The 21,166-nt window shown below is 44.9% G+C and overlaps 1 long non-coding RNA gene across 2 annotated transcripts in view; it reads right to left on the bottom strand.

Annotated features, from left to right (window-relative positions):
* LOC106890975 overlaps positions 1-21,166 on the bottom strand; it is a 131,845-nt gene that overhangs the window by 15,560 nt on the left and 95,119 nt on the right. For both annotated transcript variants that reach the window (XR_001412603.1, XR_001412604.1), the window contains exon 3: positions 9,954-10,088. This is a non-coding gene — a long non-coding RNA (uncharacterized LOC106890975). The remainder of the gene's footprint in view (positions 1-9,953; positions 10,089-21,166) is intronic.

Here is a 21,166-nt window from a genome sequence, read left to right as displayed (position 1 = left end):
CACAAGAGTCGGGGGGGAACATGGAGAAATGTGTTAAACCATCATTTCAAAAGAGAAAAAATAGGCTTTAGATAGTGATTTCAAATGTGTCTTAGAGAGATAGGTACCTAGGTGACCTTCTTAGGGAGGTGGACACCCAGTCTCTCCAAGGTGTGTCTGCACTAACAGGAGTTTTCCAGCATATATATATTGCTATAGCCATGACAAAAATATTTCCGTAATGGAGATGCCATTCATACCACCGAAGGAGTTATTTTCTCAGCTACCCAAATAGACTAAGCTGTATAACTTATTAATTTTTTTGCAAGCATAATTGAAATTATGGCCAGCAGTGATATGAGTCTGATCTATATTCTCCCATATACTCCCAACTAGTATACCCCATCCAGACAGCAAAAATTTTCAATGCAGAATAATCCATATGCACATTATCAGTATCACTGCTACCCTTTAGCAAGGGAAAAACAAACTCAGGGAAAAGTATTCACTCCAGTGTGAGACATCACACAGCTCTGCTGAAGAGCCAACAGCAGTAACTCTGATTTTCTCACCTTTTATCTAACTTTTCCATTCAGTGGTCTGTCCTCAGCTCTTAGGACCTTGAGGATGCGAATGGTTCCTTTATGGTTGGGAAGTTTCTACCTCTGTCTAAACATTACCAGAAAAATAAACTTTTGCCCATCAACTAAAAGCATCATGGAACCACAATCCAATCTGCAAACTCTGCAGGACAATGGAGAAGCTGAGCAGCCCTCAGAGCACAAACCAACACAAGGTGCCTGGACTCCCCAGCAGTGACTTGTCAGCCATGCATAAATTTATTCCCAAGGTATATGGCACTGTTGGAATCCAGATGAAGACCTCAAACTACGAGCTTTCCCTCACTGCTGCAGTTGTCTATTAAACAGACATGTAAAATATTACACTATTATAGGTGGATTTGCTCAACTGTTTGTTCTCCTCTCTTCCTTAGCTGAAAGGTGTAAGGGAAAGTGTGCATTTCTATAGTCCAGGAATCAAGAATGGTTTTGCCAAAATGTAGAGCAAATCAAAATATCTAGGTTTTCAGTAGAATGACCAGTTTCCAAAGACCAAGCATGAACATATTGCTATGATTCGACTAAGAAGACCAAAACGGGTGAAAGGCTATCATTCTGTGCCCTTGGAGACTCCCCTTGAACCCTCTCAGGTCTGGCTGAGATTTAACCATTCTTTTGACAACTCTCCAGCCCATTCATGTGCGCAATGAACTGAGAACTCAACAGCAAAGCAGGGAGTGAGAATTCCCAAATGACAGTGTTGAGACCTGCTCTAACTGAAGACATGATCTATCACAATTTCCTCTAGTAGAGGGCAGCAAGAGTGGGCTGGTCAACACCCATCAGAACATAGAAAAAAATGACATTATAAAAGTTTAGAAACGCAGAGGTCTTAATTATTTTGAGAACAGGAGAGAGCAGCCACTGAAGCCAAACAGCTTTTGCATGCAAGGCTGAACACTCCAACTGTTGGAAGATTTTAACATAGAAAATTAACAAAGGACAAGCAGTATAATGATGGATTATTGTATACTTTATATTCACATGTGTAACGCCTGTGTTGTTCTTTTAAAAGGGGCAAACAGCATATGAAGAAAATTAGCAGCTACAAAGCAAGATCTGGATTCATAACTGACACACCAATACAATTACTTCCCCTCCCCCTAATTTTATTTGAGAGAAATGATTTAAAATTCCTCGAGTTTTTAATTGCAGTTTCTCAGGCATTTCTATTGGGTCATATTTCAGCTGCAGCATTGTGTATCTAGCCTTCTATTTAAGTAATACTTTGTTTTGGTGAAGAGGACAAACATGGCCTGGGAACAGACTGCAACCTCCTCCAGTCAAATTCACAATCGTAATTCTAGGCTTTTATCTCCTGCTGCAGTTTTCTGCCGAAAAAATATATTATTAAATACATGATTATTAAGGTAATCATAAAATATGACCTATTGTTTGACCTCGTTACAATAAACCCCCCCTCTCTGATTGGCAAAAACCATCTTTGTCTACATCACATCTTTGTCAGCTCTCTGACTGGCAAAACACGCCTTTGTCATCAGTAGCATACCAGGCTACTTTATCCTGGGTTTTACCCATACACTCAGGAATGTTTGACATGACTATAAATAATTCAGTGCTGACACATAGTTTTTCAAAAAGATCTCGTCTCAGTTATAATGCAAAATAAAGCCAAGTGGCTGGTAGGAAGGAGACAGTATGAGAACCACGCTCGGACCATTTTCTTTACCTGAGTGACTAAACCGTGAAGACGGCACTTCTGAGACCATGTCTTTGTGGGAAAATGCACCCAGCTGAGAAACTGGAACAGGCAGAGCTGGTGGAAAATCCCCGGCACAGCACACAGCCCCTGATGGGAGAGCCAGCGCCAAACAGTTAACACATTCCTGGCCCAAAGAGATTTCCTTTCCACAAGTCCTGGCTTGTGGAGGGCAGGATGATTTGAGACAAAGCATGTACAAGACACGTCTCACGGGGCTGCACTGTGGGAAACAGGGGTTAAACAATACGATCCATGGTAAGAGGGGTGGGAAGTTTGCCTGTCCCTGGGATGCAAGCAGCACGCAAAAAAAGCCCAAAGAAGATGGGCCCAAGGGGAAGCTTCTTACTCTTGTCCACAGCATCAGGGCCTTGAGACAAAAAGATGACAAAAAAGAAAAGTCTAGCTTTGTCCTTCCAGACTGATAACACTGAAGACCAAGTCTCAGCTCCAGGCTTAGGATCTGGTACTTCTGCTTGTTCCAAGGAGGCTTCCTTGACTTATGACCTCCAGAGCAGGAATCTCCTGCTGAGACCTTGACTGGTAGAAGACAGAGGCTAGCTGTCCTTGCCTGATGCCCTTTTCATCATTTCATGCCAGCCCTCAGAGCAGGAGGGGCAGAAAAAGCTGTTAAAGCTCGGACCGCGTATCTCTGGCCTCCTGTGTGACATTTAGGCAAAGTCCCTGTCAGCTGCACAGAAAAGCCTCACGGCACAGTGCGTTGCTGCATTTACAGCAACATCAACTTTCCTTCTGGAGTTCAAGGAGAAAATGCTGCAGAACAGGACTCCCCCCTTGGCTTTTTCCGCTACCCTTATGGGCAACTGGGGACAGCAAAAGAGAGTGACCGCCAGAGTCATTTTTGTGCAAGGACACGAGGTTTGCTCCCTTGCAAACCAGCCTGCAGCACCCGACGGCGCCCGGGGCGGTGGTGTGCACTGACCCCGTGCACACATGGCCGGAGGCTGACGTAAAGCACCTCTGTCCTTCCACTCGGCCTTGTGGAGGCACCTAACACAGGAGAGCTGTGCTGCTGCTCGGCCGGTTGCCCAGGCTGACCTGCAGCTGGACCCAGCGCCGGTACATACTCTTTCCTGCTCGCTCGGACGCCCCGCTGGCTTTCCACTGCCCACGTGCCAACACGGGGCCCTTCATCAGTGGGAACCTGCTCACTCGCCTAGGTGGGCCAGCCTTGCCCTGAAAGGAGCCCGAGGAGCTGCAGGGTGCTGGTACCCTGCTGCTGCTGCCGTGCCCCAAGGAGGCACCGGAGGAGCAGCCCCAGGGGCTGGAGAAATGCTGTCTGGCACCAGCTTTGGTCCGGTATGCTGACCAAACCAGTTACACCAGCACCGCTGTCCTCCCAGCCCCCATGCAGAGCTGGCTGGGGACATGGGGAGGCCTCCAGGCAGACAGGGGTGGGGATGGGACCTGTGGAGCTGCTACGGTTCCTTCTTGGGTATTAGCCAAGAAGGAAAGCCACGTAGCACCTCAACCCACGTGGTTTGGGGCCAACCATTACAGCCACTTGCTAACCTTGCAGGCTAATTTTCTAGCATGAGCAGGGCTACACTGTAAGTACTGGTACACAGCATAATTAAGCAAGGGGACACCTAGAGAAACAAACATGAAGCTCTGCATAGAGCCATAGTTATCCCTTATGCTTCCCATTTTCCAAGATGAATACTGTTTTGTATTTTTCCCTGCTCATAACAGCCTTTTGACATCTTTCAGCCTTGGAGACCTTTCCAGTAAAATTTCCCATGTCTCTCAGCTTGTTCCCTTACAAAAGCCCTGTCCCTTCCTTTCCTTCACATACCCAACTTTTAGGCTGGGATCACACATTGATCTAATTTTCCCTGACCATTTCTTTTGCTATCTCCCTGCCCCACCACCTCCTCTCATTTCCCTCTTCTACTGCTCTACCTTTTTCCCATTTCCAGGGAAGGCAAATCAGAGATTTCTGCTGTGGATTCTGTGGGGCTGCAACAAATGTGCTTCTGGCTGGGAAAAAGGTCAAGAGAGAGAGAGAAGACATGAAGCCTGACTTACTAGGCTGATGACCAGGGCAAGCTCTTCTGAGGACTGACAGGGTATGTGGGTAGAAAGCAAATGGCTTTCAGAGAGAAGCAACAGATGTTTCACCAAAGGTGACACGGAGCATGCACGACTGATCCAGGCCAGGTGAGTGGCTCCAAGCCCTCTCATACACCCCAGTACTCCCCCACTCTGTGAGCCACACACACTCCTCAGGCTGGAAGACAGCTGGTTTATAATAAGCAGTGGACTTTCCCTATCAGTTGCTGTGTTTGTCACTGCTTTTCCTCCTCATCCTTGTGAGAGAAAATACATTATCCTCCATTTGTGCATACATGTGATTCGAGATTGCATTTGGTGAGAGACACTTGCTTGGGTCAGAGCTCTTGAGTAGATGTAGAGCAGATGTCTGATATAAAGGGAAAATTTCCAAAACGCGGTAATTTCACACCACCAGGCCAAAGCCCTTCTCTTAAAGCAAAGGCCCCTAGCTTTTTCTAGGTGCTGATCCACTTAGGAATTTTCTACCAACATAAAAGCGCACTGCACCGCTGAATAAACTGACTTCATGCCAGGCCCACATTTCCACTCACAACCAGCGTATTAAAGTCACAACCATGCTTAACCCTCCCTCCCCTCCCTTTTGACTCGGGAAGAGGAAATCGTCTCTGTGTATGAATGACGCCAAATGCCAGTATCCTTCGCTCATCCTTGCGGCACATGTGGCAACACTGCTTTGGCAATGCACCTGCCTCAGCCTGCAGCTCACCTGGTATCGGCTGTTGTGCAACCTCCTCCTGGAAGCCCCACAGCCTTTTTCCTCTGAAGCCAGCGGGGGCTGAAATTGGGTCAGGTTCTGAACCACTGCTTTGGTGGGCAGGGGTGTGAGCGGCTGCCCGAGCCAGCGCAGTTCCGATGCTTGCCCTTTCCTTCCCACCCACCACCGATCTGTTCTGCTGTGGTGTCCATCCCAAGCTCTCTGGGCAAAAGCCCTAGGCGGCCAGGCGTGGAGTGGAACACCTCGGTAGGGAGGTCTCTGTTTCAATGAGCTCATGCTTGATGTGATTCAGGTTACAGCAGGATGGGAGCTGAAGCCTGGCTCACTACCTGGGAGCTTCATCCAGGCATTGCAGCCCACCGTGCTGGTGTGCCTGGGACAGCCCTGGCTGCTCGCGAGACAGACCGTGCAAACACTGCAGACAAAATGTGCTCCAAGCCATAACTTGTTGCGACACATTTGGGGTTATAACCTAAATCCATGGATGTGCGTTGTGAAAACTTGGGGGGGAGAAATCAAACCACTTGTGGGTGCCTGGGTGGCTCCTGTGTGTTGCGATAGCCTCTTCACTTCCCTGCGCTACTCCCATTGACCTTGACTTCAGCAAGAAGGCTGCCAGCTTAAATCAAGCACAGACTAGCAGTGCTTAGCTGTCAAATTCCAGTCAGTGACCTCTGGCAGGCTGAGCAACATGAGTTTTAGGCCTCCATGGTTCACATCTCACTTGCGATGAGCCCAAATGAGGTATTCAATTATGGGGCTGAGATCTGAACAGGCAACTGAAACTGCTCTAACCCAAGAGAAAGAATAAGAATTTGAGAGGCTTTGGTGTAACTGCTTGCCTTGCCACAAACCTGTCACTTGACCATGTCCAAGTCATCACCTAACTTTTAGACCCCTCACTTTGCTTCCCTGAAATCAGGGTAAGCGCTATTTCAGCCTTGTACTAGGGGCTGGCACTGTGAGGCTCGTAAGAAGTCTGGCCATTATAGGTGACAGGCGCCCCAGAAGGGTCCATAAGAAAGAACTGGCTAGCACTGACACCCACCCCTTTCCTGCAGGACATCACCTGCACTCTCATGGGCACAAGGCCCCAGTCCACCTAGAGCAAATGCAGGACAGCCCTGCCTGTTCTCCATACCTCTGTGTGTAAAGACAAGGCTTCAGGCTCCAGGGCTATGAACAAGTTACTGTCATCAATGCTAAATTCACTTTAAAAGAAGTGGCACCAGTTTTTTTCTCACCTCCTCCCTCCCCACAAGTGCATGAAGTGCCTTTCAGGTAACAGGCCATACCCAAGGATTTCTCAAGAAGTCAACACAGGTTGGGTTAGCGAAGGACAATACGTCTCATAAATGCCTCCGTTGCTGCATACTCCCTGCCTGGTCCCAACCACTCTCCTTATGCTTCACGGCCTCTCTCCCCCTTGACATTCTGCAAATGAGGTCAAAAGCTCTGGAAATGGTTTGCAGCACTCTTTTTCTGTATATAATAAAAAGCCTCAAATGAAAGCATTTCTCAAGTCAGCACTCTATGAGCAAGGAAGCCTAAGCTGCAGTGTTGAATTAAAGGTGGCGTTGATCAAACTGCTGCAGTTGACTGACTTTGCATGAACAAACCAGGCCGGCAAAGTCTGTGAGGCCACCATTCATCTCTGGAAGGATTGAGATGCCCTCCTCTCACACATCTGAACAGAAGATTAGGTTAATGATAATTCATGGCTTACATTCGCATGGTTCTTCCATTCCATAGCAGCTTTCTAGCTGCAAATAGCAAAGCTATACATCTGGCCCCTGGTGAAGGAGAAGGCTGTATATAACCTATCAGATATGCAACCAGAGGGCACGGAAGAATTGAGGGAAGGGAAACTAAGTCATAACATCTGGGACTTGGCAAGGGTACAAGGTTAACACACTGCAAAGAAAATTAAATCCAGGCTATTAGAACCAGTACACAAAGCATTCAGACCTCACTGTTACACATCTCACTGAAGACATGGCCAGTAGCACAGATTTTTCTAGCACTGTGGGGGCCTTTCCTGCTTCAGATATAAGATTGCCACCTACTGACCAGTCATTCCTACTTTGGACAATACCCCAAAACTCTCCATTGCCCTCCCATTATCAGCATGACTCCACTTCTTTTAGTTAGTGATAGCTGATCAGATTGCAACCAGAGGTCATATACCTGTACAGACCATTAAGCACCAGTTCACTTGGGCCGAAGCAAATGGCTCCATTATACTGAAGTCCCATTACTCACACAGCTCACCTTAAACACCGGGATATCATCTGAGCAAGGCTGTGAAGGCAATAAAAATGCAATCTGCCTAAGACATGGTTCTTGCTGGGGAGATCTGGATGTGGAAAGTATTTCCAGATACTTCCAGATCTGTGCTGCTTAATATACAATGGGAACACATTGCCAGCAGCTAGATTTACATATCAGGGACTAGAATATTTGGAGATGTGTTGTTGGTTTGCGGCACCCTGCCTCTACCTGCTAAATGCAGGTCATAGGCTTTTAAATGACTTCTCATCCAAATGCATGTTGAAAAGTATCCCTGCTGGAAACTTCTCACTGTAGCACAGTTATGTTTGTGCTGGAAAACCCAACTATCACCACCCAATAAACCAGAAAAGTGATCTTGGAGGGATTCTTCTCAGCAAATGTCCAAAAATAGCAGATACTGTGAGAGGGTAGAAGGTCATGTAACACCCATGCTACAACACTCTTCTCAGTCCTGTTCATTACCTATGACAAGCCAGCCACTCCTTTTTTGCTGCTTGCTAGGCAGTTTCTAATTCACATAGTCTTTCCCTACCTGCTATTTTGCTGAGTATCTCACACATTTTTTGGAGGCCCAGTTTTCCTTCACAGAGCTGGGTAGCCACATTGGGCTAAAATCTGTGCATTTCCGAGTTTTCTCCCTTGTTTCAGTCACAGCCTCTGCCTCTGACTCAGGCTGGCCTCTCTGATAGGATCCCGGGGAGGGAGGAAACAAGAATAAATAGCATCACGCCCTCCTCATGTGGGTTGTGGTGCAGAGCTGAAAGAGAAGATGAGGAAGATCCTGGGTCAGGAAGGGAGGGGGTTCAGCTGAAACTAACCCACATTTTGAGGATTCCTTCACTCTAATGGGGCACTGAACCAAGGGTATTACCAGCCTCTCCTTCTCTCATACCAGGACCCAAACTGGCTATTACTAGTGCCTAACGATCGGAAGCGTGAGCTGTCTGGCTTCACCTCCCAGAGCTGGCGACAAAGCTGCCCTAAGAGGCAATTAATGCTGTCGGGCAAGATGAGGGCAGGTTAGGATGGTAAAGGTCACAGGCATAGGGCACCCAGCCCCGATTGAGGGCTACACTGTCTTTGCTTCTCTCCAGAGAGGGGCATTAAGGAGGAATCAAGCACAGGCCACTTTGAAAGAATAATGCTTTGAAACAGTGGCAGAAAGCTAAAGGGCTTTACTGGCAAAGGAGGAGAGAGAGCTTAAGGGTTTTGACAATGAACGACTGATCCTCTGACCTGATTGAAAACCTGGTCTGGTGAGAACAGACAGTGACTCAGCCTTGGAGGACTGGTTAGTACTCTGCATGCCAGGATATGCTGGCCTCAATTCGGTTCTTTGGAGATACCTGCGTGATGAAGAGCTTCTTGTATCTGGCACATATTGTGAGTTTTAGGAGGCCACTAGGCTGAAATTGAGTCAGCCACTTACTACTGCAGTCAGTACCTTCAAGCCAGAAAGGCCTGGTGGTATCCTAACCGGGGATTCCTTGGTATCCCAATAGAGGCAAGCTGAGATGAGAAGCCACACACACAGAGTTTTGTGAAGCTCCCCTTAGAAAGGCACCATGTGCATGTGGATGTCCTCAAAACATTATAAAATGCTTTTCTTGGGTGCCTACAACTTGGTTCCTTTGCTCCTCAGGGTGCTGCAGCTTTTAATAAAACACTTTACTGCCTCCCTGGTTGCACAGTTTCAAATCTCGCTCTTTGCCTCCATCAAACAAGGTACAGCTCCAGAGGCAATGTTGTAACTAGCACACCTCAATATTGCATTTGCAGCTTATTTTCTCAGATAGTAATAGTAAGCCACACCAGCAAAAAGCCTCCTGCTTTTGCCTCTATCACTGCGTTTATGCTACAGCTTGTGCTGATTGCAGTTGACTGGTGGGAGGAGAGGGAGAGAAAAGGTATTTTCCGCATTCCTAATGGCTCTATAATTTCCTAGTACAAGATAAGGCCAGGTCATGTCACTGATCTCTGTAACGCAGGACATCCCAGGGCAGATAGGTGATAGGTAGAGGCAGGTTGCCCATTCTGGGTGAGGGACAGAGTGTCGCAGAAGAAAGCAGAGCAACAGCTCACACAGGACTGAATCCACACCAGGAGATCCCTTCCCTCTTTTCAGCAGAGCTACTGTGGTGGAGATGAACCCCAGTACAGGAACCCCAGAGGCAGGAACAGCTGTTTTTATCAATGTGTGTTCATCAATATCTCTTCAACTGAAAGGACAAAATAAACTGCTGGAAGGATATAAATTTCCAGCTACTTTCTCTAAGAATTCAGAAACCTCCAGGTCAACATCTCAAGTTCACCAAGAAAGACTTCCAAGAAACTGAATCAGTATTTGTGACAGTTCTAAAAATAGAAAAACTGAAACCTTTTCAAACTTTCCCTATATGCCTCAATGTGACAAAACAAGAGGCAATTTCTTCTCGTTTCCTAACAACAATTCTCTGTCTCAAAAGGCGATTGAAACAAGGAGAGGAAAATGAAGTCCAGTACACTGGGAAACAGTGAATGTAATATTTACCTGTCTATTTTCCTTTTGATACTCTGCTATTTAGGCCTCTTTCTGTTGGTTAGCTTTCTGCCAGAGTTCATGCATAGAAGAACTTGATTGTTGATTTGGGAGCCACAAATATTCTAGAGTTTTGCCAAGGCCCACCTGGGGGAAAAGAAAAAAAGGAACAGTGTGTCATTTCACAACTTCACCTTATTCTTCTTGGGCTTTTGCTGTCTCAGCCTGTTACACCTCACAGTTTGAATAGCACTGATTGGCAGCGCAGTGCAACCATGGGCCAGGCACGTGTTCTTGAAGGGGTTTTCCCTCTGCACTTATGTGGGCATCTGGGTGCCTCTTGGTTTACATAACCCTGAGAAACATCTGGGGCTTAAAATTCCTAATACCTCAATTTGTTATGGAAATAAAACACACGCTGCTTGGATAAGATGCTGTTTGCAGCTTACACCACTTGTTGAGTCAGAGGGAGGAGGAACTGAGGAGAGGCTGGGCTAACGTGTGCAGTTCCCTGTCCCAATTCTTTTGATTAATGGTCCTGGGTAGCTGATGGTGCCCTTCCTGAAGTACACAGAAGACACTAGGAGACTGCTTTCTGCCAGTCCAGCTAAGGCTCTGCACGGCTGCATGCAGAGAAGGGCACGTTTCAGAGAAGTATTTTTAGTGCTGGGGAGCTAACAGACCTGGAGAGGGAAGGCACCTCTCCAGAAGCCAAGCTGGGCAAGCGCGGGACATCCATCCACCCTGTCCCTCTGCCAAAGTGCCCCTGCCCTGGTAGGAAAGTGCTTCTTGCAGAGGTGAGCAAAAGCTGCTCACCCACCTTCCCCTTCCCCGATGCCTCTCCACACTTCTGCAAAGTGCCCTGCCAGTTTTCGGGCCACCACACGCCTGTCTGGCAGGAACCCAACCCAGCCCAGCTAAGAAGGAGGTGCCTCAGCAGCTGCAGGTGGCCACCCTCGCTGCTCCCCTCGGCCAGCCCACGCAAGGCTTGCACCAGAAACCCAGCTCTGGGTCACTGACTAGCAGCCACCCCTCCCAGGAAGACAGTTATTTTTTTTTTTTTTTAATACGGTTTCTATTGTTCAGGAGATTAAGGACGTAGTTGAGGCTTGTGGCATTTTTCCTATGGGATCTAATTAGGGAGGGGGAAAAATGAATCCTTATATTTATTAACTCTTCCAAATCCAAAATAAGATGCAAGAAAGACCCCAGCAGAGCAAGGTAAAGGCTCTGACAGTGGCTGCTGCCATGTGTCCAGGGAGATGGTAAGACATAGGAAAACACACACTGATAATCGTTGAAGGCCCCCAGTCAGCCTCCAGCACTACTCTGTGTCAGTGTGCCAGTAACTGGATGATACAAAAAGTCTGCATACTTTTATACAAGAAAGTTTTGCACTATTTTCTTTAAAGCTGCAGTTGCCAGTATCAAAGGGTTGCACAGGTGCTTTGATCAAAGGGAAACGGCATTCAAGCTGTCACGGCTGCATAGAAAAGCCTGAAAACACAACTTCTCTGTACACCAATGGCACTCATATCCAGAGGGCATAAAAAAGGAATTTTTTTCCATTTATTTAATAATCCTTTGATTTCTAAATTTTGAAGGTCTCTTCCTTGATGACTAAACACCTGAGATTAGCAGCAGGGCACACAAATACTTTTTCTTTGCACAACGATAAGCATTTTTCTTGACATTCAAGGCACCTTGGCTCTTCTTTTCAGAAACGGCAAGCACATGGCACTGCCATGACCTCCACTGAGCCCTCTGCCTACTTCATGAGCAAGTCTGAAAATACTCGTACTCAAAAGCAGGCCCAGTAAAAAAAAATAAAATAAAAAAATCTTTGTGGCCACCTACAGATGTATATAAACCCAGCTGGAAGAAATATTTCTGACGTGCTGCGCATTAGATTTCTCTTTCATGGCTACCAGTACACCTTAGCTAGCCAGCTCACTATTTACTAAACAAGGTTAGGTATAAAATGCAAAATCTGTACAGTGCAGACTGCAATAAACTAGATTTCTCATGCACCTTGAACTGTCTTATCTGTCCCAACTCCGGTAAGGGCCGCTAACATTGTAAATCTTTTAACAAATACAACTGAATGTTTAGAAAGGACCAGCCAGCTAAAGAAAAGTTTCCTTTGTGTCCCCTTGCAAATCACACCGACATGTAGTGTTTGATCTTGTTCTACTAGCTGGTTTAGGGTACTTTGTCCCATGAGAATACAAACGGAGCCTCTGATCTCAGGACACGGGCTATGCTTTTAAGATCACAGGCTATGAAACCGCAAGGCATACAGAGGTATTTTGCAGGACATTAGTGCTACTAATTACTTTCTTCTCCTGTAGTCTTAGATTTACCTGAGTGGGTTTTTTTTTTAAAGGGAGGATCACAATTGCTCTACGATAACCTTCGACAGAGAACATATGCTAATGTGCCAGCAAGATGTACTGATATTCAGTTAAGAGTAGCCACATACATTATTTCCCATTTTGCCATTTCTCAATGACGCAGTTACTCCCCTGCCCGCTCTCAGATACCAGGATATGCCAGTTTTCAGACACCTGAATATAATCACACATTCTTCTCAGGTGAAAAGTAGACTTTTGTCTATTTTTCAATGAATCTGGCTGGACCAGCGTCAGTCAAAAGGTCTTAGTTCTTTCAGTAGATTTCTAGCTGGGTGCCTTTCTCTGTGACTGGGCTATTGGAAATCAGGTGATCTCTGGAACTCAGAAATACTAGGGAACATGAGCAGGACAAAGAGTTTTCCAATCTTAACATTGTTACATTCAGGATTCATTAATGCCTGAGGTTTATGTTGGCTTGTATTTAAATATTAAAGCCTTAACTATGACCTCTTCCAAAACAAAGCCAAAGTGAACGAGATCCCCTACCCCCCACCAAAAAGATATGACATAAAATCTGAATGTTATTTAGCTTAATTAATCCGAGTACCAAGCTTTTCCATTTTTAATTATATTGTCCAACTCCGGGTTTGCAAACTGCTACTTAGATAAACCAATTTATGTGTGCAGTGTCAAAAACCGTAAAAAGAATTAAAATTTTTCTTTCTTTAAATTCTAGAAATGAGCTTTCATTATTTTATTCTTGCACTGAAAAAAAATGAAAGAACGTCTTTAAATAAATGCATTTTTAATGAGAAATTATTTTTGAGCATAGATGCTCAAAAATCTGCAAGTATTCTGTGTGCAAATGTGATACACATGAGGCAAATGAAAGAACACCTATTTGTGTTATCTGACATAACCTTAATTTAAGCAACAGTATCCTCAGTTAATAATACATGGCGAGACCGGAAAGGAAGAGGTTAAACTTTTAATTGGTTGTTTACTGTTTCAGTCCCAGGCAGCATTTATGTATCTGCTCAACACTGGGATGTCTGAGGAATAACAGTGGGTGTACTGACTGTAAATAAGCTGCAGGTTACAAGCCTATGAACAAGCCCCGATCTGATGAAATAAATCACAAGTCAGACGCTCTTGTGGTTGGTGACATCACAGGCACTCGAGGAGCTATTTATAAGCTCCACCGTGCACTGTCAAGAGTATTGCCAGTTCAGAAACGCCTGCGAATTAAAATGTTCAGGATTCTTTTCTTATGGATCTTTCTTAGATAGGGTGACCTATTTGCAGCAAATTCAAACCACTACAAAGACAGGATTGCTTGGAGCCACAGGTCAGGCGGGGCCAGACACTTGCATCAGAGGGGACCTAGCAAAGTGGAGGCCACAGGAGTCCCACCGCTGAGCTGACTGTCACTGTTGCTCTTTCAAAAGTAGTTTTTCTTCCAGCTTCATTAAGGTGACCTGAAACACCGACTAAGAAATACTTGAAGAGTGCAATGAGGAAAACACAAAGAGAGTCAGTGAGGATAAGGTGATGAGAAATATGACGGAAAATGATCTGAAGGGACGCAGGGACGCAAGGCTGGAAGTCACTCCTGCTACCGTCCTGCTACCAGGCGATGCAGTTTCTAAATGTTACCACCCACGCCACTGCTCGTGGTGGCTTTTCGGGTGGAAGATGGTCATGGTCAAAGTCTTTCTCTGGTATAGTACAGAGTTAAATGGTTTTGCCTAAATTTGCGTTGTTTGTAGCACCTTAAGCTGCTCTAACACAACTGCAAAAGCTGGTGAAGCACCACCGTAATTCAGGCAAACGTTTATTCGTTCTTACAAATTCGTTCCTGCTTTATGAGCAGCAAAGCATCATCTGCTTGTACTGACAGGCTTATTCAGATCAGGATCAACTTATTTCCAGGATCAGTCCCTTCCACAGAGGTCAGGGCAGCAGCAGAGCAGTCAGCTGCTGGCACAAGGGCACTTCTGAGGTGGCCAAGGCACTTCTCCAGGAAAATTATCCTGTGTGTGCAAGGCTTTAGAGAGCAAGACAACACAAACATCTCTAAACTGACCAAAGAGAGACACTGCAAAATCCTCAGGTGTAATCACTGATTGATAAAACAAGCAAGAGGAAAAGAGATTTAAGCAAGAAAGGGAGAGTAACAGCAAGCCTTGGAGGCTTCTCACTATTTAATTCAATCAAAGAAAAGGTAACGGCTGTATAGTTAAAGGGAGAATCCCCATATAATTAGTGCAGTTATGCAGAAATACATTATTTTGTGTACATCAATTTGACTTCAACTTTCCTCAGTGTTCAACCCATTTATACTGCTAAGCAAGCACACAGGCTGAACACGTCCCCAGCTCCTCCCCATCTGCTGTGCCAGCCCTGCTCCAAGCTCTCAGCTCCCCCAGGGGGGTTCGCACAATGGCCAACACGCTGCTGCAGCTAAGAAATGGTCAAAAAGTCCCGTTTTTTAAATTCCTTAGGGAAAGTAGGGGGCCTTCCTGGTACTATGATGCATGAAGGTTTACAGTAGTGTTTATTAGCAGTACTGATATAACGAGGGCAATCAGCAAGGTACTGATAAAGCTGGGGGAAAAAGGACATCCCCAGGCACAAGTGTTTTCTGTGTACTGAGGCTGTACTGAAACACCAACCTATGCATATTTTGTTTGTGCCTGATTTTTACAGGAACTGAGCTTGCCAGCAGACACTATTGTTTTTAAGCCTTCAGAAGAGGAAGCCCACTTCTCTGGAACAAAGATATCGGCATTGCCAGCTGAAATTACAGGCAAAAGGACTAACAGCAGGTGCCAAAGAGCTAAAAACCAGAATACTTAAGTAAATCCTGTATGAAATATGCATGATACAATTTCCTTCTGCTTTCAGGATCAAGTGACTAATTGTAATTAGTTGAATTGTTAAGGTAAAACCCATCTCCTAAAGGAACTTGCAAAGGATTTCCTAAAATAGCCCTTTGAAATTTCCAGGTCTCTTTTATGTTCTACCAAACAAAACTATAAAGCAACCAAACAGTCATGAACTGAAAGTGTCTCCTCCCTTTCCCTGCTTCAGAAAGGTGGAGATGGTGCTCTCTTGACCTGAATGATGGCTGCAGTTTTACCCTTAAATTGACTCCTGTATTTCACTGGAAGTAACTCTGGTATAGAGCAGGAAGGAATCAGGACTGACGTGGCTGCTGTGATAAAGAATCTCAAAATGAGCATTGATGCTGTTGGAAAGCTTTATTTATCAAGGAGGCCCGCCCTGCTCTTGGGCTTGAACTCAGCCCATCCTAGTTTCTGGCAAATGTTTCCAATCAGGATAGAAGTCTTGAAGGTACAAATTCCCGGTACCCAGCGGTGCTTGGTTTGGATTTGGCATTTCCTAAATGCATGCATCCTGGTGGAACAGGCTCTCTTATCTCAAGGGCTCAAAAGGGAAAGCAAGTGCCTGGGACCTGCAAGGCTGGCAGGTCAGGAGGCTGGTTAACAGGCTCCAATGGAGCACCGATGACTGGAGATAGCGACCAGAAGTGGTTCCCAGCTGGCAGGGGTTCAGCTTCCTGTGTGACATGAGTCAGTGGCGCCGGGCCAGGGACCAGCGAACAAAGTACCCTCAGAACAGCAAACAGAGATGCCAGGGACTGGGTGGCTTAGCAAAAGCTGAGCCCTTCTCTGGGTTTTTAGATACAGCCACCTACTGCTGGGGCAGAAGCGCTGTTCAGGCTCATTAGCTACTGGAATCATGAGCAGAGGATTGTGTGGGTGTAAAGCTATTGGGAAATTTTCATTAGGGCTGAGGTGGACAAACAGAGAAGCAAAATTCTACTGCTGGCCACTGATCCTGCTATCCCATTCTCCATACAATGCCACCAGAGATTTATAATCCCAAACAGCAAGTGTCAACCCACTAGAGGCATCTGCCCCTCACCTCAGCAGGGAATCCCTGACAAATCAGGGACAAATTTGTGTTTTGGCACTGGAACTGAGAGCAGTCCTACAGAAAGCAGTGGAGCCACCCCTCTGGTCCAGCCTTTTGTGCTTTCCTCTCTGTTATGCATGGACAGAGAGTTACAGGTCTGAACATGAGACTGGAGACACCTTCAACATTAAGTAGCTTTCTCATTTTTCTGAGGTCTACAATGCCACACCTAGAAATTTCTGAGACAAGAAGAGTTAGCATTTCAAATAAGCAACCTGATATTCAAAGCAGTTGTCCCTGACAGATTCCAAATCTTTAGAACAAGGTTGTGCAGGGACACAAGTGAAGAGAAAACGCTTGGATTAATGAAAGAAGTGAGTAACAATAGATTTAATTAATCAATAACCACACAGACATCCTTCAGAACCACTGCCAGCCAGCTGGAAAGTTTCTCTCTTGCGTAACAAAGTCAAACTCTAAGTGCTTTATTGCTCAATGGAGATTTTTTTTTTTTTCAAGCCTCAGGTTTGCATTTCATCTGGAATTAGTGACCTTTCAAAAACATTGACCCTTTTGTGTGCACTCAGGTTTTTTTTTTTTCTTCTGGTGAAAGGATGAGAGAAAATGTCAAATGACATTGAACTGATAGACGAGCCGTAGGTGTCTCAGAAATACCTATGGATGATTTCTTAAGAATGAACAATGTGTCCCAGTACACGTTTTGAAATGCTGACTCCGAGTTGATCTGCTGCATGTCATGAGCACATGCTAGGAAATCTCAAAAAAAGTCTTTCCCTTTTCTCATGATAAGAGGCTGTTCCAAGGACTATACAGGGAGAGAGCTGGAGACAGAAAAACTGTCAACCTGAAGATATAAGACCTGAAGAGACAAGTTGGCCATAAAACAGGAGAGTGAACAGTGCTGAAGAGACCGGTCGTGGCAGGGCCAAACTGAATCAAGGCTTCTTCGCAGATCATTGCAGGATGCTGCTACGCTGATGGACACTTGAATGTGGATGCAGTACAGCTACTTTTATGCACTGCTGGGCCACAACATACTGCTTTCAGACCTGATTTAGCTAGGGAAGGAGGGGATGGAAAAAAAAAAAAAAAAAGACCAGGCAGCAAGGAGCAACAGTAACAGTAAGTGTCATCTAAAAATGAATAGCAACATAGCCTGTCCTTATAATAGCTATATGTGCAGTAAGAACATCTGCTGAAAGCACTTATGAAGTACTTTCCTCGTGATGCCTCTACAGCTAAGAAGTCACATCAACTTGCTGTATCTCAGGGGATTTCTAGAAAAATATAATCTGTCTAATCGCATAACAATGGAAGATGCAGGGAGTCTGGAATTAAAATTGTAATCCTTAGCAGGCTAGCAGCCTTAGCACTGCCACAGTTTTAAATCTCCTAGCTTGAGAAGGTTTCCAGAATGAGTCCCTCACTCAGCAAGGATGTTCATGTGGAGCAGCTGTGAGATTGACCGTTGACTACCATGGGGTGGACTGAGACATATCAATTCACACAAACCTGCTAAACAGTTCATCCCTCCAAGGCATTAACAATGGGAGCATGACAGAACCTGCTACTTTCGCCACTGTGGACTTTAGACAGGACTTCAAGATACTTCAAATTTAAACTTCTTGGAGGAGATATGTTAATTGCGTTCTGTTAATTCAAAGGCAGAGACATTTTACAGAAACTAAGCAACTTCTTTCTGTCATAAACCAATGATAAGTATCTATTATCTCAATTAACTGATGTTACTCTAAGTGATAGAGATCATGCTGAAGGCTGGAGTCTAAAGTGAGAAAGGATCTTATGGATCCAGATCCAGTTTCACTTACCCTTGCATGTATCAGAGGAACTGCACCAAAGACAAGGCAGGTACCATTGCTATGACCAGAACTGCACAGCTTCTCTTTATTCCAACGGGTCCTGTTTTAACTGCTCCCCTTCCTCGTGCTGAGATTGGAGCATGCAAGTAGTCCAGCTGCATCAGACTATGCCCAGGACAAATACAGTATATTGGATTGGAGCCACAGTTCTTATGATCCTCCAGAGTTAAGCCCAGAGTGTTTCAAGTCTTAAGCATATGCTTGAGAGCTTAAGGTAAGACCATTGGTCATGGTCTATCACTGTTTAGAACCTCTGTATTTAGCATAGAAAACCCTTTAAAAAAAACAACAGCAAAACCAAAAATACTGAGACTACAGAAATACGAACAATCAGCAAGTGACTTGGGATGAAGAAAGAAACTTAATGAAGCTATCTCAAAGCAAACATACAGATTTTCATGTACACAGTGGCAATTCATATATAGTTTTATTAAGGAAGAAAGCTTACACTTGGGCAAACCTAATGCTTCAACTCAAGCCCAGTGGATGCTATTAAAAAATACTCAACAACCTTAAATGTAGTGCTTATAACATAGTTACTGATAACGTAATTGAAAATCCATCTATTTTACCTGTGTGCTGTTCAGCTTTCCCCCCTGACTTTGGACAAGGAACATAGTCATCTTAATTTCACAAATTCTTCTCCTATTCCAGCTCTGAAATAGTGAATCACTTTATCTATGTCAAGGTATTTTCATCAATAATATTTTGTTACTGTGAGTTTCGTTAGTTGTACATTTATGAGTGTAGTCACTGAGATGCAGGCTGGCTTCCATAGCCAGCCCTGAAGCTGCCTGTTTCAACACAGGACAAGCCCATCTCCTCCAGTTTATCCCTTCACAAAACTAAGGACAAGGAGTAGGGGGTTTTTCCCTCTTTAGTCCACTCAATCCAGGCCCCACTTCATGGATGTTCCTGAAACTACAGGGTCAAATTACACCCATAAATCTTCAGAAGTTCTTGTGGCACTTACTTTCCCCAAACCTCCTGTTTCCCTTTTCAGGGCTGGTCACTGGGGAGCCAATGGGGATTTCCATTTATCTTCATTTATATAATGAGATTATAACTTGCAGCGCTGCTGTTAGAGTTGTAGCCTTAAGAGAAACCACATAAATATTGGGCTGGAAGGACCTCAGAGGTCCTTTCCTTACAACAAAATATGCCTAGACTGTCATTGACTGACAATGATTTGTTCTTAAGGACTCCATAAACAGGGACTTCACAGCCTTCAAGGCTGCTTCACTGCTCCCCTCTTCCTATTTTCAGAATAAATCTACTTCTTATACTTAACCAAAATCTTTGTTTATGCAAACAAAGCTGGCCACTATTTGTTGCATATTCTTCCTGCCATGGAAGCAGAGAACAATTAATCCCTGTTCCTTTCATTGCTCCAATAGAAGATAGTTTTCCATGTTCCTCCTCAAAATTATTTCTGCTACACCCAGCAAACCCAATTCCTTCCATCATCCCAGTTTGGCCAGGTTTTCTAGACCTGTGACAGTTTTCTTTGCTCACTTCTAAACCCACTTCAGTTCATGCCTGTCACAGAGACATGCTCTAGATAGGCTGTTAGCAGATGTTAGCAGAGAACTGTTCTCTGATGTTAGCAGAGAACTTCTTAAATACCTGAAATATGTCAGATGATACCACAAACTGGATCAGGTTTACTCCAGCAAAGAGAGCAACTATATATAGGCAAATTCAGTCGCTTTCTTTTTAGAAATGTTTTGGTATTACCATCAAAGTTTCCCAGTACTGCCATATGTCCAGCACACCAGCATTAAAATAATCAGAATGAAAATGCCACAATTGTGCACATCACATTACTTTTGTTACCCTAACTCTTGGTCTCATCTCTTCAGACTATCTGCTTAATTCACTGGATGTGTCTTCTCTTAGACACCTTGTGAGCATTTTGTGGGAATTTCTGTCCTTTACTGGATTCGTAAATGGTTGCTTAATACCTTGGGACTTTATGGTAAGACTACATGGTAAGATTGTGGGCATTCAGACAATATGCCCACATATTTAAGTAACATTATAATGTATCAGGTGACAAAGCACCCAGCAGCACAGATATCAATAAGAATTAATCTATTAGCAGGACTAACAGGAGGAATTCAGACTAGAAAGCAGAGCAGAGGACTAGGGACAGCAGGTCCTTTGCCCTCCACTGGCTCAGAGGCCCAAGGAAGAGGAGGAGCGTGGGGAGATGTCTGCACACCAGCACGAAGAGCTCTGTGAAATCATTTGGTAGGCCGGAAGGGGAAGAGGTGAGGTTATGTTCAGCACGCGGATGCAGGCCCCTTGACAGAAATGGCTTTGGTCTTGGATTCTCATTGAACCTCTTTGTTCTCCTCTGATTTTTTGAACAATGTGGTTCTGTTTCTCCCCATGAATGTAACTCCTTATGGGTAACTGCAGTTTTGTTTATTCTCTACATAAAACTTAGGAACTGGCTTTTTTCTTTCTTTATAGCAGATGAGGTTGTGTGGTCTTTCGTAATTGTCTTTTGGCTCTCCAGGTCCGCAGAGATAGTTGGGTCATGTCTGGATCATTACCATAAAATATAGTCAGGAGGAAAACTAAGGGAAGTCAGGCTGTTGTATATAGTGCTATACAATGTAGGACAGTTATTTAGGTACTCACTTCTCCCCTCACAGGGGTTCATGTTGTCATCAGCCTGTTTTCTAGCTTGCCAACACAAAATCACCAGGTGCTACAGAAATTGCAGGCAAGCCCGAGTTTAACAAGTGTTGCGCTTACGAACAGTGAGATTCAGGGAGGCGAGTGATCTGTTTAACAACGGAGGTGACAAGTCACTCCACAGTTAGCAGCCTGGCACACTTTTTCCCAGCAAGCCAGCTTTATAGGCCTCCTGTTCATCACTGTCAGAGAAACAGCGTCAAAAATGCATACTGGAATCGTGGGGACACGATTAGGCCATTTAGCCCAACATGCTAAATGAAAGCTGCATGCCAACAGCACTTGCTTGCACCTATGCTTGCACCACTTAAATATTCTGTTT

This window comes from Calidris pugnax, unplaced genomic scaffold (genome assembly GCF_001431845.1).
Source record: "Calidris pugnax isolate Ruff unplaced genomic scaffold, ASM143184v1 scaffold95, whole genome shotgun sequence".
In the NCBI taxonomy this organism is placed as follows: Eukaryota; Metazoa; Chordata; class Aves; order Charadriiformes; family Scolopacidae; genus Calidris; species Calidris pugnax.
This window is presented reverse-complemented; position numbering and strand designations above follow the sequence as displayed.